Source organism: Piliocolobus tephrosceles, chromosome 5, assembly GCF_002776525.5.
Source record: "Piliocolobus tephrosceles isolate RC106 chromosome 5, ASM277652v3, whole genome shotgun sequence".
Taxonomy (NCBI): domain Eukaryota; kingdom Metazoa; phylum Chordata; class Mammalia; order Primates; family Cercopithecidae; genus Piliocolobus; species Piliocolobus tephrosceles.
The window spans coordinates 162,569,996-162,583,614 of record NC_045438.1 but is presented as its reverse complement, the minus strand read 5'-3'; the positions used below and the strand labels follow the sequence as shown (position 1 = coordinate 162,583,614).

The window sequence follows — 13,619 nt, the reverse complement described above, 5'->3', positions numbered from 1 at the left end:
TCTCTCTCTCTCTCTTTTAGAAATAGGAACTTACTGTGTTGCCCAGGCTGGTCTCAAACTCCTGGCTTCCATCAGTTCTCCCTCAACCTCCCAAAGTGTTAGGATTACAGGCATGAGCTACCACATCTGACCAGAAATGTTCTTGTCTTCATAGGATTGTGGTTACACAGATGAATGCATTTGTCCAAACTCATCAAACTCTAGACTTTAAGATCTATGCCTTTCGCTGTATGCAAATTATGCCACAATAGAAGAAGAAAATGACTCGCTACATCTCACAACCAAATGAGCAGCGCAGCTCCTAAGTGGAGATGGCAGCTCAGAGCTGAGGGAGCAGATTTGCCAGAAGAGATGGGCAGAGAAATGGGTCTGAAAGGGCTCTGGGGATAAGGTCAGCCTTGAGTTGATGGAACACCTGGGGCATGGAGCTGTCTCCAGGAGAGTGACAGCTCATGGATGAAGCTGCAGGGTGGAGCTGGAGGTGTCTAGGGTGCAAGCCAGGCCTGCAAAGGACAAAGGGAGAGAAACAATGAGGCCATGTGGCCCCAGCTGTTGGTGGTTTCCTCGGAGCATCAGGGGCTGCTGACACTACCCAGCTGGGCAGCATCCTGGGAACAGATAGGGTGGACTCAACAGCACAGAGAGGCAAGGGAAAGGGTGAGACCCCAGTGCTGAGGGTGGAGCCTCTGGTTTATCCACGCTACTTCTTCTCAAAGTCCCTTGAGCTAAAGCAGTGGGGTGGGCATGAGTACTTCCTCAGTCCATCTCCCACCCAGTGACTACACAGCAAAGCCAGGCCAACTGCCCACGGCTTCCTGGTAGAAAACCCCTCTCCCACCCATGGGAGTCAGACTCCGTGAGCCTCTACCCACTGCTCTCAGGCCACCAGCCCCGCCGTCTGCCTTGTTCCACTCAGATGGTGTGAGACCAGCACCCGCCCTTGAACCAGGGCCTGACTCCACCCCACACACCCCTCACCCCCTGGGTAACACATCTAACCTTCCAGCAGGGAGGAACCAAAAGCCCTGCTGAGGGTTAGATGCCTCGGGCATCAGGCATGAACTGTGGCTCTGCCACTGACCAGCTGGGAGAACATGAGCAGTTCCCAGAGCTCTGGGACTTGGTTTCCCCACTTGGAAAATGAGGGTACTAATCATACTCATGGGATTGTAGTGAGGCTAAAATGAGCTAAGGCAGGGGAGCTCTTAGTTTCTAACAGTACAATGTTACAAGTGAATTAGCATTTTTCTTTTTTATTGTGCTTTATGTTCTAGGGTACATGTGCACAACGTGCAGGTTTGTTACATATATATACATGTACCGTGTTGGTTTGCTGCACCCATTAACTCGTCGTTTACATTAGGTATTTCTCCTAATGCTATCCCTCCCCCATCCCCCCACCCCATGACAGGCCCCGGTGTGTGATGTTCCCCTTCCTGTGTCCAAGTGTTCTCATTGTTCAGTTCCCACCTATGAGTGAGAACATGCAGTGTTTGGTTTTCTGTTCTTGAGATAGTTTGCTCAGAATGATGGTTTCCAGCTTCTACCATGTCCCTACGAAGGACATGAACTCATCCTTTTTTATGGCTGCATAGTATTCCGTGGTGTATATGTGCCAAATTTCCTTAATCTAATCTATCATTGATGGACATTTCACTTTGTTCCAAGTCTTTGCTATTGTGAATAGTGCCAAAATAATGTATGTGTGCATGTGTCTTTATAGCAGCATGATTTATAATCCTTTGGGTATACACCCAGTAATGGGATGGCTGGGTCAAATGGTATTTCTATTTCTAGATCCTTGAGGAATCGCCACACTGTCTACCACAGTGGTTGAACTAGTTTACACTCCCACCAACAGTGTAAAAGCATGTCTATTTCTCCACATCCTCTCCAGCACCTGTTGTTTCCTGACTTTTTAATGATCGCCATTCTAACTGTTGTGAGATGGTATCTCATTGTGGTTTTGATTTGCGTTTCTCTGATGACCAGTGATGATGAGCATTTTTTCATGTGTCTGTTGGCTGCATAAATGTCTCCTTTTGAGAAGTGTCTGTTCATCTCCTTTGCCTACTTTTTGATGGGATTGTTTGATTTTTTTCTTGTAAATTTGTTTAAGTTCTTTGTAGGTTCTGGAGATTAGCCCTTTGTCAGATGGGTAGATTGCAAAAATGTTCTCCCATTCTGTAGGTTGCCTGTTCACTCTGATGGTAGTTTCTTTTGCTGTGCAGAAGCTCCTTGGTTTAAGTAGATCCCATTTGTCTATTTTGGCTTTTGTTGCCATTGCTTTTGGTGTTTTAGTCATGAAGTATTTGCCCATGCCTATGTCCTGAATGGTATTGCCTAGGTTTTCTTCTAGGGTTTTTATGGTTTTAGGTCAAACATTTAAGTCTTTAATCCATAAGTATCCCGGAATTAGACCATGGCAATGGTTGCCCAATTCTGTGAATCTACTAAATGCCACTGAATCACACATTTTAGAAAAGGGAGAATTTTATGGTAGGTGAATTATACCTAATAAGTTATTTTAAAAAGTTAAGCATACATTTACCATATGACCCAGAAAAATCCCATTTCTAAAGTATTTCCCAAGAGAAATAAAAGCGTGGGAGTTGATTGAATTGGGACAAAGGTGGAAGCAGGCGGAAGTGGTGGGCCTCCCCTGAGGTCCCCCTGGCAACTCAGCCTGTCTCTTTGCTAGAGATTTGGCTATAGATAATTCAGATGGCAGCTCCCAGCCTGGGGCCTTGGAGCAGATTTGACTATGCACTTGTAATAGGGATACTGTTTTCTGTTGCCTGTTAAACTGGAGCGTTCTGCTTGCTTCCTTCCTTCTAGCACTTGAACCTTGCAGTCCTCCACCTCTCCTCTGGGGCAGGAGGGGCCTGACTCCTTGGGAAGGTTTCGTGGGCTAGCTCCTTGCTATTTAAGTGTGGTTCACTGACCAGCAGCCTGAGCATCACTTGGGCGCTTATTAGAAATGCAGAGTCTTGGGCCCCTCCCCAGACCAGCTGAGTCTGAATCTGCCTTTAACAAGGCCCCAGGCAACGCATGCGCTCAGGGGAGCTGGAGCAGTGTGTTCTCTTCAGAGCATGCAAGGCTGAGCTGCTCACCATTGAGGCTTAACCAGTAGACTACACAAGGAAGGAGGAAGGAAATTTCGCCCTCAGATCCTTGACAGCCCCAGATATGGGTTGAATTGTGTGTCTTCCAAACAACAAAGGTTGAAGTCCTGACCCTTAGCACCTCAGAGTGTGACTCTGTTTGGAGGTAGGGTCTTTGCAGATGTCATTAGCGAAGGTGAGGTCATACTGGAGTAGGCTGGGCCCTGATCCAATGTGACTGGTGTCCTCATTAGAAGACGATCACATGAAGACAGAAACACGTGGAGAACGCCATGTGACAATGGAGGCAGAGATCGGAGTGGAGCATCTATAAGCCAAGGAACGTAAATATTGCCAGCAAACTCTCAGAAGCTGGAAGAAACAAGGAAGGCTCCTCTCCTACAGGTTTCAGAGGGAAACGTGGTCCTGCTGACAGCTTGATTTCATACTTCAGGCCTCCAGAACTGTGAGACCAGACGTTGCTATGGTTTTAAGCCACGTAGCTCGAGGTGCTTTGTTATGGCAGCAGTAGGAATCTAATACAGTGCCCAAGACAGGCGGACCGTGCCCCTCTCCAGATGACTCCCCCTGTGCCTGCCTGTGACAGTGACCACAGCTAGTAAACTGGGGGCTCATGGTGTCTTTAGGCTGGAGGGAGCCTTCACGTTTAGTGTCCCCAGGAGATGCTCAGCCTTCATGTGACCCGGATGCCCCCGTGTGTTCTGGCAGCTGCTGGAGCGGCAGACCGTCGGGCAGCTGAGCTGAGAGCCTGTGAGCTGGCCCATAATCCATGGCCAAGACTCAGGGTTGGCCCAGCCTGCCGGCTCCCAGTTCAGGCCAAGTCAGCTGAGGAGGGCCTGCCCATGCGCAGAGGGTCCAGGCCACATGCTCTGCCAGCCCATGACCTCGGCACTGGAGGGCACAAGAGACGGAAGGGCAGTGACAGCTGGGACAAGAGGAAGAGGAGATCTCAAATGCTCCCAGGCACTCGACCCTCGCAGGTAAGAATGTCTTCTGGATTCCCTAAGAATTTGCTACTCAGTGGGGAGGACGAGGAGCAAGGAAGTGGCCACCGTTGGCTGCTGTGCCCAGCAGGTCCACCTTCCCTGCTCTGATGAGGCAGCTACGTGTGAGGGGATTTCATGGTGCCCCTTTAGCCAGTCACAGGTCATCGGGACCCAGGCAAAGGAAATCCTGATGATCCCAAGGGAAGCCTGGATACAAGTAACATCTTCAATGCCTTCCCCTCTCATTTCCCCACCCTGCAACGCACTGGCATTGGGCAGTGCAAGGGAACTTTCTCCTTCCTTCTCTCCCTTCCTTCCTCCTATCCTTCCTCTCACTCCTTTCCTCCCCAGCTCCCTCCCCTATGCACCTGTCTCCTGCCCAGCCCACCTGGAGAAGGCTGCTCTGGGATTAATTCAGACCTAGAAGATGGGAGTGAAGCCGCACGCCTGTCGGAGGGAAGCACTTTGGGCCCAGCCACCTGTTTCCCCCGTTTGATGAGGGAAACAATGCCTGGCAAAGCACCGCTCCCTGCCAGGGCAGCAGGCCAACCTGCTGTCACTGTGCCTTCATCACCCCCACGCCCAGGTGGCACCGTCTGCAGGGCCTTTTCATAGCACAGGGACAACGAGCTCACAGAACTTCTCTGTGCCCTACAGACAGGCACCACAGAACCCTGGGAGAGAGAAAGTTAAATAAGCCCAGCCTCCCTGCCTCACACCTCGGGGCTGCCTGGCTCTGACGTGGTTTGGCTGTGCTGTTCCAGCCTGGGACAGAGCACCCCGCTGCCTGGCCTTTTCCGTGCCTGCATCCCCAGCAGGCTCTAACTGGGATTTGCTGGGAACTCACTCCAGGCCAGAAGAGGGCATGTGAGCTCTGGTAGTTCTTGCTGTATGTGGGCAACAGACCTGAGAAACACTGTTTAATAGGGTTGCCTCAAGCACATTTCAAGATGAAAACAGGAAGACTAGCAAAGTAGTGAAGAGTTTGGACTTTGGAGTCGGGAAGACTAGCAAAGTAGTGAAGAGTTTGGACTTTGGAGTCGGGCAGTTCAAGTTCAAATACAGTGTCCTTGAGCACCCACTAAGCTCCCTGAGCCACACCTGCAGGCTGGGACACTGGGCTGATGTAAGAGTTAAATGGCACAGTGTGTGCAAAAGCTGCTAGCATCAGGCCCGAGAAGTCGACAGTGAAAGGAAGACGGAGGGGTTGTGAGGTCTGGGAAGTGTCTGGAAAAATGTCGCATCGCAGAAGGCCTGTGGTGTCAGGATATGCGTATTGGTTTTGGTCCAGGTTCCTGGCTCCCAATGCCCACATTCCTTGTTAGAATGCTGGGGTGCTTTAGGACTCAGGAAACAGAATCTTTCTCTCTGACCTTCTCCTGTTTTTCTCTCACTTGCCCATGGCGGGATGCTAATCTGTTTGTGGATCAAAAAACCCTCATTCCACAGAAGGTCCTGCCCCATACCCTAGAGGAAGGAATGCCGCTTAGAGAGGCCAAGAAAAGTCTGAACAGGTCGGCCTTTCTGGGTTTAAGTCGCACGCTTTCTGTCCAGTCACATTTCCGCGTGGTTGTCAGGCATGCACGTGCATCGGAGCCTCCATAAAAATCCACGAGGACAGGGTCCGGGAGCTTCCAGATACCTGAACCCATGGAGGCTTCTGGAGGGTGGCGCGCCCAGGGAGGGCACCGAAGCTCCAGGCGCCTTCCCCGTACCTCATCCTGTGCATCTCTTTATCTGTATCCTTTGCGACATTCTTTAAAATAAACTGGTAAACGTGTTTCCCTGACTTCTATGAGTCGCTCCAGCAAGTTAATCAAACACAAAGCGCGAGTTGTAGGAACCCCAACTTGAAGCCAATGGGTCGGAAGCTCTGGAGGCCTGGCCCCACGACTGGTGTCTGAGGGCTGAGGGGCACTGTTCGAGACTGAGCCCTCCCACTGTGGGATCTGACGCCATCTCTGGGTAGCTATTAAATAAACCCATTAAGCAGTAAATCTCAGGTCTGATGCCCACGCAGGGCGTGAACTGCAAGAGTTCACAGACCATTGTCTTTGACTGATGAATGCCTGTTTGTGGGTTCATCAGTCAAGACATTGGTATTCATGACATGCAAGACTGCCCTCCAGAGCTGGCACTTCACGGAGCTGTTTACTCACTGCTGGGTACCGTTCCTTTGAACGTTCTTAGGCTCTTTACAAACGTTAATTTATTTATGTCCATAGCTCATGGTTAAGTAGGCGGTAAATGTTCTTTCAGGTGATGAGTGTATTCAGCACCCAGAGAGGTGGAGGGGCGGGTTCAAAATCACACAGAAGCCCACTGGGGCTGACTGTATTTGTCATCAGGACCAGTATGTATTGCCAGGAGTTAAAATGTCACTTTGTCACTCTTTCAAGCTAAATGTCAAGAAAGCAATTAGGGATGACCCAAAGGCTTAGAGGCCGGGAGCAGCCTGGCCATCCGGGAGGCCGCATGTGGCTCCCTGTGGCTGGTGCAGGCTTTAGGAAAGATGGTGAGAGGTGTGCTGGGAGGGCAGGTGTCACGGCTGCTTCATGACTTACCTTACTTGCTTACCTTATACCAAGTAAGTTGTGATGTGACCACACCACTGTTAGCAAAGACAAAACAAAGATATCGGGGTTCTGTGATGCTGGACAGGGAAGCAGGTGGTGAATGCTCAGAGGCCCAGTCTGAGGTTCAGAGCCCGGCTGGGGACCCTGTGGGAGACAGCCTGGGGACAGAGAGGTGTTGATCCAGAGGACAGACCTCCAGAGACAGAAAGGGCCTGGAAATGGCCTGGTGGGACGTGGGTGAGGGAAGAGGTGAGGGGTGCAGGAAAGCGACCATCTGCAAGCCAGAGGATACAGCAGGAGAAGGGGTCTGGAGAGAGAGACTAGGGTGTGTGCAGGACCTCCCATCTCTGGTCACTGCTGTGTCCTGCGGGCAGCTCAGCTTCTGGCTTCCCTGGGAATCTGCCCCACAGCCACCTAGAAAAAAAGAATTATCCCCCCTCTTCATCGCTGCCTCCCTTCATAGGTGGGTTAGAATCACAGGACACCACAGCTGGAAGGAAGCTTAGCAGCAGTAAGTGAGCCCCTCTGTGGCAGAGAAGGGGACACCCACGGTCACTTGCACAAGGTCTGAGCTGTCATTGGCAGAATCAAGACTCTCAGACCCAGAGCCCCAGGAGACAGCCAAGGGCGTGTTCTCAATGCTTTGATGACTTTCTTGTCACCAAGACACTCATGTCTGATTTCTCTCCCCATGGACCCCATGTTTTAAAAGATTTTCATTCACCAAACAACTTCATTTATTAAGTAATAATTTATTCATTTTCTCATTTTTAAAATTAATCAAATATATACATAACTGCCAGCTAGAGAGCCAGAGTCTCTGATCAGCAGGAAATAACTCTTATTACCACCATGGGTTGATTCAATTTCTGCCAAAAGCAAAGAAACTTGACATTTCAGGTAGCCTGAACAGCTTCATTGTGCGAAAGTGGAGGTTTTCCATTACACTTAGTGGAATATTCAAAATAGCTCCCAGACCCTGGTCAATAATTCATGGCACCCTTGGCCTCCAGGGACCCCCGTTGGGAACCACCGCACCATATTATTTATGCAGGAGGTAAGACGCAAAGGGAATCTCACTGTCCTAGAGTCTCAGCAGCAAACTGGATCCAGTCAGGAGCCTTGGACAAACCACTCAGTCTTTCCCTGAGCCTCAGGTTTCCCATCAGTACGGTGGGAATCAGGTATCAGTCAGGGTTCCTACTTGGAAACAACAGAAATAAACTCTGATTGTATTAAGGAGAAAATAATGTATTAAAAGGATACTGGGGAAAATAGCTTGGCAGTTCCTCTGCAAGTTAAACATAGAAGCACTACATGACCCAGCAATTCCATTCCTAGGTCTATACCCGAAAGAATGGAAAATAGGTCTCCACACAAAAACTAGTACATGAATATTCATAGCAGCTCTGTTCACAATCACCAAAAGCTGGACACAACCCACTGTCCATCAACAAATGAATGGGTCAACAAAACGTCATATATCCATGCAATGGGATATTGTTTGACTGCAGACAGGACTGAAGCTCTGACACATGCTACAACATGCATGGGGCTTGAAAACACTCAAGGAAAGAAGTCAGACCACATAATTCCATTCATATCAAACATCCAGAAAAAGCAAATCCATGGAGACAGAATGCACTAGTGGTTGCGAGGGACCGAGTGGGGAAGGGAGGAATGAAAGCGGCTGCTTCGTGGATACGGGGTTTCCATTTGGGTGATGAAGCCCTGAACTCGATAGTGGTGATGACTGCACCACACTGAGAAAGTATTTAATGTCACTGGATTGTACACATGATGTCTGGCAAATCGCAGAGCAGCTCGGTGTGTGGGAGCCATGCCCATGACCGCTCCTCAGGGACACTGCTTCTGCAGCCACTGAGGGTCCTAGTTGCTGGGTGCTGCACCTGCACTGCTGACCCAGGGTCTCCATGGCCTGCAGCTGTGCTAGCTGCCCGAGAGAGGGCCTTGGGGATCCCTGGGACTCTGGGCAAACGCATCTGATTGGCTGCCTCACATCCCACCTTACACTGCAAGGAAGGCTGAGGAAGCAAGTCCCTGGCATTTTGTCTTCTGCTGTGGGAGTCAGTCCCTGCCTCCCACTGAGACACAGGAGGAGGGATTCTCCCAAACACAGGAAGGTGGCAGAGAGGCGCTTCAGGACCGCCAGCATGTGCAGTGCTAATGCCTGCTTCAAAGACAGAAGAGAACCTGTCTGAGGAGCGTGGTGCATGGAGGATGTGCAGGAAATGCTAGGACAGGGGCAGATTGCGAAGTCAACGTTGTTCTCTGACAGGTTCTTCATGGTTGGCAACTTTCTCTCCCCTCTTCAGCCTCAGCTGAACGCCCCCCGCCACTGCCACCACAGAAAAACTCATTATTCAGAGACAGTTACTCTCTCATCTTTCCTATCTCGATGTTTCTAAACGTTGAACAAGATGATAATCGCAGCTGGTCGTTTGTCTCGCGGACACTAATCCTTGCCTCTGGGCTCTGTGATATGTTCTGCAGTTTAGCACAAGGACCTTGCTGCTGTCCACTTAGAAACCCAATAATGGTGAGATGGTGCTGAGGAGCCGGCTGGCGCTGTGGGGACCTGGTCTACCCTCTGCGCTAGGTGACAAAGCCCCTGTCTGCCATTTGGCCACCATCCCCACGGTACCATTCACGGCCCCTCCCAGCTGGGTGTGAGGGTGGAGCACTTTGGAAGGTCTTACCTCTAATCTCCCATACAGACAATTCCAGAAGTAAATAGAAGCAAAATAGGATGCCAGTTATGTATTCTTTTGTTTTTTGTTGTTTTTTTTTTAAGGATAAATTTTGATATAATTTTAAAATTTCACAGAGGTTGCAAATATAGTACAAAGAGCTCCCATATACTGTTTACCCAGGTTCAACAATTGTTTAACATTTTATGCCATTTGCTTTTTCACTCCTTTCTCTTCCTCCTCCTCCGTTCTCTCTCCCTCTCTCTCCCCCCACAGACCGTGCCATTTTACCTCTAAATGCTCCAGTGTGTATTTCCCAAAAACAAAGACCATCTTGGACATGACCACAGTGTAATTATCAAAATCCGGAGACTTAACACTAATACAATATTATTACCTGAATCCTCAGCCCATCATCAAAGCTCATCAATTGCCCAGTAATGCCCACTGTAGCTTTTTGGAGATTTTCACGATGTCGATTTCTAGTTTAATTTCACTGTAGTCAGAGAACATGCTCCCCAAAATGTCAACCTTTCGAGATTTACTACATCGTATTTTCTGGTTCCTCCCTTGTCTCCTCAGCACTCCAGCTGGCTCCTTCTGAAAGTTTCCCTGGACTCTCTCCCACTCAGGCACAGCTGAGGAGTCAGTTGAAGACCTGGGGGAATTTATACACAGGTTTTAGGTCTCCCCCCTTGCTCCTTTCTTTTTTTAAGCCTTTTCATTTTTATTACTCAAAAAAGTTTCATTTTTTATTTAACTTTCTGACTCTGTGCTTGTGCCTTCAACACTTTCACAAGAATGTTCTGCTCCTCGATAAGGAAAGCACGCTTGGTCCTGTCAGGAACACACCTAGCACTCATGGAGCCACCATAGGCCCTGCTGACATGTTTCTTCGTTTTGGACCATCTCATAAGAACTTTAGGTCTTACAGCACGAACCCCTCAAAGTCCGCCTGGGCACATGCCACATGCAGATTTTGGTGCTTTCCCAACCTTCTTGGTACGAAGGTAAAGAGAATTCCATCACCAGGGGTTCAGGGCAGCCTAGTTTTGTTAAAGGCTGTATTTTAGGAAAGCCTACGACGGTATGTCAAACGCCGGACCATTCTGAGTGCCTGCAGACAACATCCCCGGAAGCGCTCACTTGCTCCTTTTGACCTGCTCCTTTTCCTCCTCGTTTTCCAGCCTTTTAGGAATCCCTTCTCCTCCGCTGAGCCCTCAAGGCAGTGAGAGAGGCTCTACTTTCTACATCAGCCCCAGTGGAAAGCCCGGCAAATCCTCATCCCTTACAGACGGACACTCTTTCCGTCTCTGCCTGTTCTTATCCACTTTCCAATAGTTCTTTAAGAAACTTTAGTTTCTTAACTATTTGAAGAACTATTTAAAGAAGAACTATTTATTAAATAGTTTCTTAACTATTTGAAGAGCTATTTAACTGAAGAACTATTTGTCTTCAAATAGTTATTTAAGAAAACTTTTTTTTGGTCCAGAGTTCATACATCAACACACACACACACACACACACATGCACACATACACACGTGCACAGACACATATATTTAGGAATGCATCTTGTGTCTCATCCCATAATATGTTGCTATCACTCAAAATAGTACAAACGCAACCCTAATATGACGACTTTTAATTTTGGTTGGATTCACCAGATTCAATTGTTTACTTATCTGATTTCATTATTTCATGATCTCTCCTTAACATTTCGTGAAAAGGTCTTTTGGGGACTTAACGTAAGTGACAACAGAATTCAGTGTGATGAAACCAAACATATATGAAATGCACCGGATGCCATATGCTGAAACCTATGAATATGTCAACCAGCAATTCACTGGCGCATAAATGTGCAAATGAGGAAACGTTGTTCAAACACTTCAGCTTGTATTTTACAAAACAGTGTTTAAATATTTGACATAGTTTAGTAATATTTTAGAAAAATGGCCTACCTAGTCTGGATGATGTATGCGTTTGCTGGGGTTCCTATAAGGAAGTTACACACACTGGGGGCATAAACAGCAGAAGGTTATTGCTGCGTAGACCCGGAGCCTGGAAGTCCAGGATCAAAGTGTCAGCTTTGGATTCTCCTGCAGCCTCTCTCCTTGGCTTGTGGACTTCCCTCTCTACATGTCTGTATCCTAATTGCCTCTTTTTTAAACGTTTATTTTAAGTTCCTGAGTACAAATGCAGGTTTGCCACATAGGCAAACTGGTATCATGGGGGTTTGTCGTACAGATTATTTCATCACCCAGGTATATTAAGCCTAGTGCCCATTGATTATGTTTCCTGATCCTCTCCCTCCTCTTACCCTCCACTCTCTGATAGGCCCCAGTGTGCATTATTCCCCTCTATGTATCCATGTGTTCTCATCATTTAGCTCCCACTTACAAGTGAGAACATGTGATATTTGGTTCTCTGTTCCATGTTAGTTCACTTAGGATAATGGCCTCCAGCTCCATCCATGTTCCTGCAAAGGACATGATCTTGTTCTTCTTATGGCTCCATAGTATTCCATGGTGTATTCGCACCACATTTTCTTTATCCAGTCTACCATTAATGAGCATTTAGGTTGATTCCATGTCTTTGCTATTGTGAATAGTGCTGCAATGAATATACACGTGCACACAAATGATTTTAGATTAGGACAGATCCTCATGGCCTCATTTTAACTTAACCACCCCTATAAAGACTTCAGAAGATCGGGACTTCAGCAGTGAATTTTGGGGGTCACAACCCAACCATCACAGATAGACAGTCTCTCCCCCTGCCTGTCTTTGGTATATTAACTCATATTTTACCTAAGAGTGGAGTGGACTCTATCTTAGGAAGAGTGGAAGCTGTGCCCTGGAGAGCCAAACTCTGACCAGAAAACCCATTTGGAGGTGCTGGCGATTCTAGGGGTGCTCCTCACACCCTGTGTCCCAGTGACTCCTTTGCCCCAGGAGTCAAAGGTGCAGGATGAACTCTTGCATGCTTCCATGGACTATCTCTTGGGACCGGCTCATTCTTAATCTGACCAGCATCTGCTTTACATTTTTTTCCTACTTAAAAATATTCCTACTTAAAAAATATTATCACTGTCAGGTGCAGTGGCTCACGCCTGTAATCCCAGCACTTTGGGAGGCTGAGATAGGCAGATCACTTGAGGTCAGGTGTTTGAGACCAGCCTGGCCAACACGGAGAAACCCCATCTCTACTAGAACTACAAAAATTAGCTGGACGTGGTGGCAGGTGCCTGCAATCCCGGCTACTCAAGTTGCAGTAAACCAAGATCATGCCATTGCACTCCAGCCTGGGCAACAGAGGAAGACTCTGTGTCAAAAAAAAAAAAAAAAAAATTAGTAATCATGGACATGGTAACCAATCAAATGCCGCAAAAGAACTTACAATGAAAAGACCCTATATTCCATCATTAAAAAATTACATAGTGGGGTGTATTTAATGTGGCATTCATTTGAATGAACTCTCTTTTTTCCCAGCTTTATTGAAGTGTAATTGACAAAAAATGTTTACATTTATGACAAGCAACATGATGTTTTGATATACATATACATTGTGAAATAATTACCACAATCAAGCCAATTAACACATCTACCATCTCACATACCTGTCATGTTTTGTAGGAGGAACATTTAAGATCTACTGTCAGCAATTTTTTTTTTTTTTTTTTTTTTTTTTTTTTTTTTTTTGAGACGTTGTCTCGCTCTGTCGCCCAGGCTGGAGTGCAGTGGTGCGATCTTGGCTCACTGCAAGCTCCGCCTCCCGGGTTCAAGTGATTCTCCTGCCTCAGCCTCCCGAGTAGCTGGAACTACAGGCGTCCGCCACCACGCCCGGCTAATTTTTTTATGTTTTTAGTAGAGACGGGGTTTCACTGTGTTCGCCAGGATGGTCTCGATCTCCTGGCCTCGTGATCCACCTGCCTCGGCCTCCCAAAGTGCTGGGATTACAGGTGTGAGCCACTGCACCCGGACTCTCTTAGCAATTTTTTGTTGTTGTTGTTGAAACGGAGTCTCGCTCTGTCGCCCAGGCTGGAGTGCAGTGGCCGGATCTCAGCTCACTGCAAGCTCTGCCTCCCGGGTTCACGCCATTCTCCTGCCTCAGCCTCCCCAGTAGCTGGGACTACAGGCGCCCGCCACCTCGCCCGGCTAGTTTTTTGTATTTTTTAGTACAGACGGGGTTTCACCATGTTAGCCAGGATGGTCTCGATCTC

At 48.0% G+C, this 13,619-nt stretch overlaps 1 pseudogene; it reads right to left on the bottom strand.

Moving 5' to 3' along the window:
- Positions 1-10,150: 10,150 nt before the first annotated feature.
- Positions 10,151-10,506, bottom strand: LOC111548539 (annotated as a pseudogene).
- Positions 10,507-13,619: the final 3,113 nt, after the last annotated feature.